Genomic DNA, 9,401 nt, shown 5'->3' on the forward strand with positions numbered 1-9,401 from the left:
TGATAGATGCATGGGCACACATATGTACATGTGTAGCATGTGACAATAACAGGATCATATCAAGGATGGCATCACAAATGAATACATAAATACCACTTGAAGCTTGATAATGAGTTGATCATTTGAATCAGCTGTGCAGTGCTGAGGCAAAAACAACAATGTGCCTCTTTGAGTCCCCAGGACTGAGAACCACTGCTCTTCATTGGGACCTCTTCATATGTAGACTGGCTTTCATAGCGCTCTTTATCTGAGGACAGAAAAAATCACAAGAAACAGACTTCATTATAGTCAAATTACACCACACTGAATATTATGTTACTATTATCTCCGTCCTCACTTCTAGGGACAAGAACTACACAAAAGTACCTGCCCTATCCAGAATAGCCTCATCTCTCACTCATCTCTCACTGACTCTCACTGACCTTTCACCCTCCATGGCTGTTAGCTAGCTACCTACAAATGCATTTGCAGTTTGTTTTTTACAGTGATAAATAGATAGCTAGCTAATATGAAGTTAGGTAGCTGGTGATATTTAATTCACTTAGCTATCTATCTATACAGAATGGGAAGTTGGCTAGATAGTTAGCTATCTATCTATACAGTATTTGAAGTTGGCTAGATAGCTAGCTATCTATCTATACAGAATGTGAAGTTGGCTAGATAGCTAGCTATCTATCTATACAATATGTGAAGTTGGCTAGATAGCTATCTATCTATCTATACAGTATGTGAAGTTGGCTAGATAGCTAGCTATCTATCTATACAATATTTGAAGTTGGTTAGATAACAAGCTAGCCAACTAGCTAGCTCATTTAGTAGCTCATTTGAGTTAGCCTGCACTGTAGCTAGTTAGCTAATAATACATAGTTTTTTTTTACATTTCCAAAATCTATTTACTTACTTACTTGAATAGGTTCTCCCAGCCATGTGGACAACTGGAAACAGGGCAGAAAAGTTTGTCACCAGAGCGTTTTAGAGGATATTACTATTGAACTATGAACCCATTTAATAACCAGACCTTCATACAAACTTGCTCTGCTGAATTCTTGACGGAGTCACAACGGGCGGCCTAAGCGGCATCTAGTCCATCTGCTGACTGGACGCAGTTGAGTAAAATGTACATTTAATTTTCAGACAAAAAGTTAAAGGGTAGGAAGCATGAGTTTTTACTCACCAGTGTAACAACACAGTGTGGTTAACTGACTTAGTAACTGAGTTGTAAGTACAAACAGTTATGTTTTTGTTTTAAATTTACAAAATTAAAATTACTCATTTACATTTTAAATGTTTCCTTCACTCAAGTATTACAATAGTTTTTTTAGGGGTGTAGGGTGGAAGCTGTCTCCGCGTAACAGGGAATTCCTGTTCGTCGGCTTCCTGCATAGGTCTGTGCTAAATCCACACCTGTAATAAATATCATTTATTACAACACAAGCATATTTGCTATTACATTGTTATAACTAACTTCTTTCCAAACAGGGTTTCTCACAAACTAATAAGCAGATACTGAGACCCACACACACCCAGAGACAGATGGCTGACACAGGCCTTTCATAAAGACTGATAAGAAAAGGGTGCCTGGTACTGCATATCACAGAAACTGAGACACACACATACCCAAGGACAGAGGGCTGACGCAAACCTTTCATAAACACTGATAAGACAGGAACATCTACGCACACACAAAATCTCCTCTTCAGTCTGAACATTTTACAGAGACACACAGAAATGTCAAAATAGGAACATCTACGCACACACCTAATCTCCTGTTTTAGCTGAACATTTCTGAAGACAAAGAAATCTACTCAGAGCCAATGAGACAGTGATACTAGCCTGAAGGGGACCTCGCCCAACTCATCAGGACCAACCAGAGGACAAGAACTTCCAGACTCAACCTACTTTCTATCTTTGTATAAAATGTCTATGCACTCTGTTATCTGGGCTTCTTTCGGATAGTTCCATTTGAGCTTGATGAAAGGGTCCGTGCACGCTATTTCAGATATCTTTACACTTTAATAAACTGCCTATCATACCTTATCCACCTGGTCCAGCATCTCAACTTGGTCTCACTCTTCTAGTAAATGTATCATCAACATAGTGTAGCTAACATAACGTGTAAGGTAACTTATTTGAAAAGTCATTACTTTATTGCATTGCTCAACATTTGTCATAATTATTTAAAGCAGTTCATTTGTATCCGCTCTCTCGTTGGACTTCGGCTGCATATTTCCCCCCATTTTCTTCAAATCTGAAAACGTTGAAGCCACGCCCATTTCCTGAAGAATTGCATTATGGGCCCTAAAGTACTGCGTGTATACGTCATATTTTGGCGAATTTAGTACGACATCCGGGAACTTTTGGCATACTAACTACATCATACTATGACCAATAAGCATACTATATACTCAATTTAATTCACAAATAGTGCAGTTAGTATGAGTATTCTAACACAGCTCAGGACTCTGGGCAGCCATTTTGTTTGTTTAAAAACTAGGTTGCCCCTTTAAAAAAGCCACACAACAATCAACCAATCTGCAGTTCAACCAATAACAAAGCTGTAATTCCACCACTGTTTTGGTAATAAGATGATGGATGGGGCTGGAGAAATGTAACTACTCTCAAATTCATAGACAGACCTATGGATGAAAGGACTGACCATCCATGATATCAACATTATAGTTTTAACCATGTTGAGGCTATACAGTGTTGATTTACATTGTTTCTAAACATTGGAGAAAAAAAAGCTTATTTGGGGTTCTGATGGGGTAAACAGTTGAACAAAGCTCATGAGGCATGTGTTTTATTCTTCAAGAATCAATGCCTATAAATAAATAATTTAAAAGTCTAAATATGGATGTAGCAATTGCATAGTTCCCCTTTAACACCAAACATCAGTTCAACAACCACAGAGTTTATGCCTCTGTATTTAAGACAGTACTTACTAGTGTCCTCCTCTTTAACTGAAACGTCTTTCTCTTCTTTCACTGTAACATACTTGTTAGGGCCCGTTCATCGTTAGAATTATTTCACTGTAACAGCCTCACCTTCTACTTGTTTTTGTATTGTAACAGCCTCCTCCTCCTCCTCCTCTTTCGCGAGAGCTTCTTTCTCCATCCAGCAGATCCCCTCTTCTTCAGCAGGAACGGGGTTAAGTTTGAGACTGGAGCTATGAGGCATGTACTGAAGTCGCTAAGCGGTATAATTCAAAGGAGTGTCACTTTATCAGCAGCACGTGATCAACGACGTCTGAAGAATCATTTCGTCGAACACCTGATTGGTTTGGTATTGGGCTCGTTCGACATTGCAGCCGACAGTGCAGGTGGCTGCTGACTGCTGATTGACTAATTTACAAATCACCTTGCATCATAAATAACTACTCATTATTATTTATAGATCAGTAAGCCAGTCACCGTTTACCCACAATGCAGCATGTATTTGATGCTCTCGAACACCGCCAGTGGTTTAATATATGACATAATGGCTACGCTGCTACGGCGTGTGACTTCATCTATAAAATGTGGCTGTTCTAAATTCTGTGTCGCTCAAAGCCTTGAGTAATGAACCTATTTTGGACACAATTGGCTGGAAAGAGCCAAAGATTCAGGAAGCTTGGTTTCCCCATCACTACTTTTCAGCATGTTTTCTGTGAATTAGACTACGGGAGTTTTGTAACTTTTTCCACCTTGGCTTATTGTTAGTTGGGTTCTAACTGGTCTCCGGTAGTTGGTCTCGCTGACCATAACCGTGCTGGTTGGCTACGCTGGTTAGGCTAATAGCTAGTTGGCTAGATAGCTAATGTTAGCTGGTTGGCTAAGATAACTGCATATAGCTAATGTTAGCTGGCTGGCTAAGATAACTGCATATAGCTAACATTCTTTGATATTTGGTTAGATGGCGTTATGTATTTACAAAACTGTGGTTTACTTTAATCACTCAAGTCATGAGTGCAAACGATTGGTTTAAATTAAAGTTCTACATTTAAAGTTATTTCTGTTGTAGTTTACATCATAGGATATAGGCTGGTCCTCCATATTACTTCACACCTGACTTTGGCATTCTTCTGAATTCTGATTGGTTTTATGTAATGACTCCAAAAATAGAACAGTGAGGTGTAACTTTGCATTGGGACTTTTAATATTTTGTTTTAAATTTTATAAACAATACAATACATACACATACAAACAATAACTACATTAACTAGAACACATCTCCATTAACTACATCACACCTGCTCAGACCCACTAGAACACATCTCCATTAACTACATCACACCTGCTCAGACCCACTAGAACACACCTCCATCTCCATTAAGTACATCACACCTGCCCAGACCCACTAGAACACACCTCCATCTCCATTAAGTACATCACACCTGCCCAGACCCACTAGAACACACCTCCATCTCCATTAACTACATGACACCTGCCCAGACCCACTAGAACACACCTCCATCTCCATTAACTACATCACACCTGTCCAGACCCACTAGAACACACCTCCATCTCCATTAACTACATCACACCTGCCCAGACCCACTAGAACACACCTCCATCTCCATTAACTACATCACACCTGCCCAGACCCACTAGAACACACCTCCATCTCCATTAACTACATCACACCTGCCCAGACCCACTAGAACACACCTCCATCTCCATTAACTACATCACACCTGCCCAGACCCACTAGAACACACCTCCAGCTCCTGCATCACTCTCCATGGCCTCAAACTGCACCATTATATTTCTCTCTGTCGCACCTTTCTTTGCGTTAACAATGGAGGATTGGTTGATTTCCAGTTTAAGTGTTTAAGATGATTGATGAGAACAGTATCGTCCAACCATCCGGTAACTTGTTTCATGCGCATCAAAGGTGAGGGTGAATTCCAGATGTTCACTGCTTGTATTGATGAAGGAGTGGAATCGATGAAGTTCCTCTGCTGTCCCCTGGAATAGAAGGAACACGTCATCAATGAAGACTTTCACAGAGCCTGATGAGCTGCTAGAATGGATTGTCAGGGCTGACAATCATATTCTTCTCTAACAACCCCACATACAGATAGGGATAATGAAATTATATTTTTAAACTACAATGACCATAATGCACTGCATGCCTACTTGTCTTGTCTGTTTATTTTACACCTGCTATGTAAAAGAGACAGAAGAATGCATGGTGGTCAATGCTATCCGGGATCCTTGGGACATCCCTACCCTAAACCCTAACCTTAACCATTTTAAATGTCAACTTCAATGTGCTAGGGACGTCCCAAGGATGTATCGCTACCTGAAAATACATTATCTAAGTGATTGATAGTTGGTATTCAGCAGTCATAAAGCCTTATTTACTTTAATGAACTACTAAAATAGTGATTTTGTCAGACAGCATAGACAGCAGCTCTACACTTTTTTGACTGACTGATCCATTCACCCTTCCATCCCTCCTCAGCTTTCCTCTCCTCTGAAGACCCAGTGAGGGTGGAGCTCAGTCAGAGAGCTGTTGAGGGACTGGTTAGGAAGAACACTTCTACAGCCAGAGAGGTGAGAGGTCACACATGGTTTAGATGGTAAATATTTTTGGCCCCTTCGTGGTTCATCACGTCAGCAAAAGGGAATATGTTCCATCGTCTATGTTTATTTACATTAGAGCAAATTGTCCACTGATATTGGTGTAATTTCTCACCCCTTTTGGCTGTATGAAAGTTGATTTCCCCTCAGGCACACACATTTGTTCTTCGATATTATGAAGGTCATTTGTGTACAATGTACTTTACCCCACATCTCTTTTGACATTGCTTATGGATATTCAGTGGCCTGACTGCATCCAGACTATGTCAAAGGCCCATCCTGGTAGATCTGAACCTAATGCAGTTTAGAGTGATCGGATGACAGAAGTCACATTTAGGTGCCAGGTGTAACTGAGGCCGTAGATGCTTCATATCCATTACTTTTAATGTTTTATATAACATTACGAAATGCGCGTTTATTTCTGTGTTGCAGGGGCAGTCAAGAAATGGAACGGCAAGGCCACAGAACATGACATAAGCAGAGCTGTGGGAGACCACCTCAAGCCCCTGGTAGAACCGGGGGTGGTGTTTACCACTCCACCAGCAGAGCTGTGGGAGACCACCTCAAGCCCGTGGTAGAGCCGGGGGTGGTGTTTACCACTCCACCAGCAGAGCTGTGGGAGACCACCTCAAGCCCCTGGTAGAGCCGGGGGTGGTGTTTACCACTCCACCAGCAGAGCTGTGGGAGACCACCTCAAGCCCCTGGTAGAGCCGGGGGTGGTGTTTACCACTCCACCAGCAGAGCTGTGGGAGACCACCTCAAGCCCCTGGTAGAGCCGGGGGTGGTGTTTACCACTCCACCAGCAGAGCTGTGGGAGACCACCTCAAGCCCCTGGTAGAGCCGGGGGTGGTGTTTACCACTCCACCAGGCCTTCAGCAGGCTGGAAAAGTGATACTGTTTTTCATACTAAGACGGACCAAGAGTCTGTTGATTGGTCATTGGGTTCATTTGTTGAAATCAAATCAAGCTTTATTTATACAGCACATTTCAGACATGATGCAACACAATGGCTTCACACGAAAAAATTAGAAAATTAAAATAAACAGAAATATTTAGTACACAACAAACAAAAGACTAATGAACATTCTAAGGAAATTCCATTAAAACACTAATTGGATGCAATATCCAACCCAAAATATTAGCTTGTTTTTTAGAAGGGGTTCTGAAAGACACTATGGGGGTGTCCACTGGAAATTGACTAGTAACAACAACTGGGACCTAAAAGACACCCACCATGAGACCCACTAAATCTGCCCAAGAAGAGGAAAACAAAAGAAAAACCCACAACAAACTTAAAGACAGGAAGCAAACCAAAAAGGTGGAGCAACTAAAGGTGTTGACTCTCCACATCTATCAAGACAACTGGAGCACTGGGCCAGACACTCTTAAATATAACCTGGACCAGCTCAGGTGAAACACCTTCCCACTAACGAGATGGACAAGCCAGCACAGGTGTAACACGGGTGTAACACATACTGACTAACAAGGTGACACCAATCAGTGCGTCCTACGTGCTAACGAGCTAATGAGCTAGCCATGCTAACGTGCTGACGAGCTAGACGTGCTGACGAGCTAGACGTGCTAACGAGCTAGACGTGCTAACGAGCTATACGTGCTAAAGTCCAACCTCAAAACATAAATGGAAAAGCCAAAGTCTGTAACACCTTCCCCTTAGGACAACAAATATATTTTATATTTATGACTCAATTTATTAGGATTGTTAATAAAATTGATTATAGACCGATTTATTATACTGCGTCCATGTGTATAAGCTGCAAGTACGTTGAAATTAAATAGTTTTCTTTTCAACTTTCAAGTAAAACCAAACTTATATTGTACGTCGGTCATAGTCTTATTTTCAGTGACATTTTGCTAGGTGGGATATCCCCAAAGTCACAGTTTAAACGTGTCCAAATCAATAGTCCAAATGCAGAAACAGTTTGTGATAAATTGAAAACCTAAACATAAAATGTACTATATACACTAACATATGCCACAATAATCATATTACTTAAACAAGCACTTTATAAACTGCACAAGCACCAAAAACGCTGTTGTTTTGACAAGTAGCAATACATCACTGATACCGATTAGGGGGGAAAATCAGGTTGTATGTGCTGTTGAAACTAACACAACTAAAAAAACACATGGAAATGGGAGATATATTTTACCTCTCTGGTTAGAGGACAACCTGCAGAAAACAGTCAGCTACATTTTGGAGTGATGCATTTAAATTTAGGGGTCGCTAAACAAAGGAACACAACACTTATTTGTAATCACTCATCGATATCATGTTGAAATCAATTGTGCGGAGAGGAGGGAGATGAGGTTGCATGTCCTGTTAAAACTAACAGCTCAAAAACCACATGGAATCTGGGAATAATGTGAACATCCCTGGTTAGAGGACAATTTATAGAAAACAGCTCGCTACATTTTGAAGTGTTGCATTTTGATTCAAGTGGGTCACCAACATGGTATGTGTAACACAGCTCTTTTTGTGTCACTTTTTTGTTAAATCACATGAATAGTACTCTTTCAAGAGCCTGGATTTTTCCTAAGGCTGAAATCAATTGAATGGGGCAAACGTTTAGGGTTCTACATTGTGAAATTCCTAAAAATACTCCTTCTACATTGTTAAAAACGTTCTACAATGTGACATTAATTCATTGATATCATGAAACAACTCCTTCATGTATGTATTTTCTGATGTTTGATCAGAGATCTTTTATCAGAGTATCTCTTGTCACATTGATCACAGCTATACGATTTCTCTCCTGTGTGTTCTCTCTGGTGTAGAGTCAGATTGCCAGATCGACCAAAACTCTTCCCACATTGAACACAGCTGTAAGGTTTCTCTCCTGTGTGTATTCTCTGGTGCACTGTCAGCTCTCCAGATCGACCAAAACTCTTTCCACATTGATTACAGGTATAAGGTTTCTCTCCTGTGTGTGTTCTCTGGTGTATACAGTAATCCCTCGTTTATCGCGGGGGTTACGTTCCGAAAATGACCCGCGATAAGTGAAATCCGCGAAATAGATTTTTTTTTTTTTTTTACAATTAGCAACTATTACATGTATACAAATACAGTGACTCACGTGTAGGCCGTTTCACTGCTCTTCAGACTGGGCCGCTGCATCCTGACTGCGCTCTGCAGTGTTCTCTTCTTCTGAAGCCCGCGGTGCAGGTGTGTTTGTTCGGGAGAAGAACATAGTGATAGGCAGCTGTTGTCGCTCTTTTTTCTTCTTTGCAAAAAGATCCTTGTACACCGACATGCCACCATCGATTACGTTGGAGAACTGTAATGAACGGCTCATCAAAGGGTCCCATTCCTCAGCTACTCGCTTAAGTTCAGTGGCCATTCGCACCATGGTTGCTAAGCGACCAAGCGTTAGTCCTTCCTCCTCATCTCTCGTGTCCTCTTCTCCCTCTTCTCTTTCATCGTCGCTTTGTGGCTTTGTCATTTCTGCCAGCTCTGCATCGGTCAGCGGCTGTGCGTCTCCATCAATCAGGGCGTTTATGTCATCCGGACTCATGTCATTAAAGCCGTCTCCTCCAATCTGTTTAGCCAGATTCACAGCTGTTTCTACGGCAGAGTGGTGGACCTCGTCAAGCGAGCCTCCGGTTGCGTTTTGCACTGCCTCTGGCCATAGTTTTTTCCAGCAGGCCTTCAGAGTTTCCGTTTTCATTTCCTGAATGGCCCTCTGAATGTTTTGGAGACACGATGCGATGGTGTATCCACGCCAGTAGTCCTTCAGTGAGAAATCTTGATCCGAGTCCATAGCGTCAACAAGATGTTGCAGGGTGTTGCGCGTATAGAGAGCCTTGAAAGCACGGATG

The sequence above is a fragment of the Salvelinus namaycush genome, unplaced genomic scaffold (genome assembly GCF_016432855.1).
Source record: "Salvelinus namaycush isolate Seneca unplaced genomic scaffold, SaNama_1.0 Scaffold184, whole genome shotgun sequence".
Taxonomy (NCBI): Eukaryota; Metazoa; Chordata; class Actinopteri; order Salmoniformes; family Salmonidae; genus Salvelinus; species Salvelinus namaycush.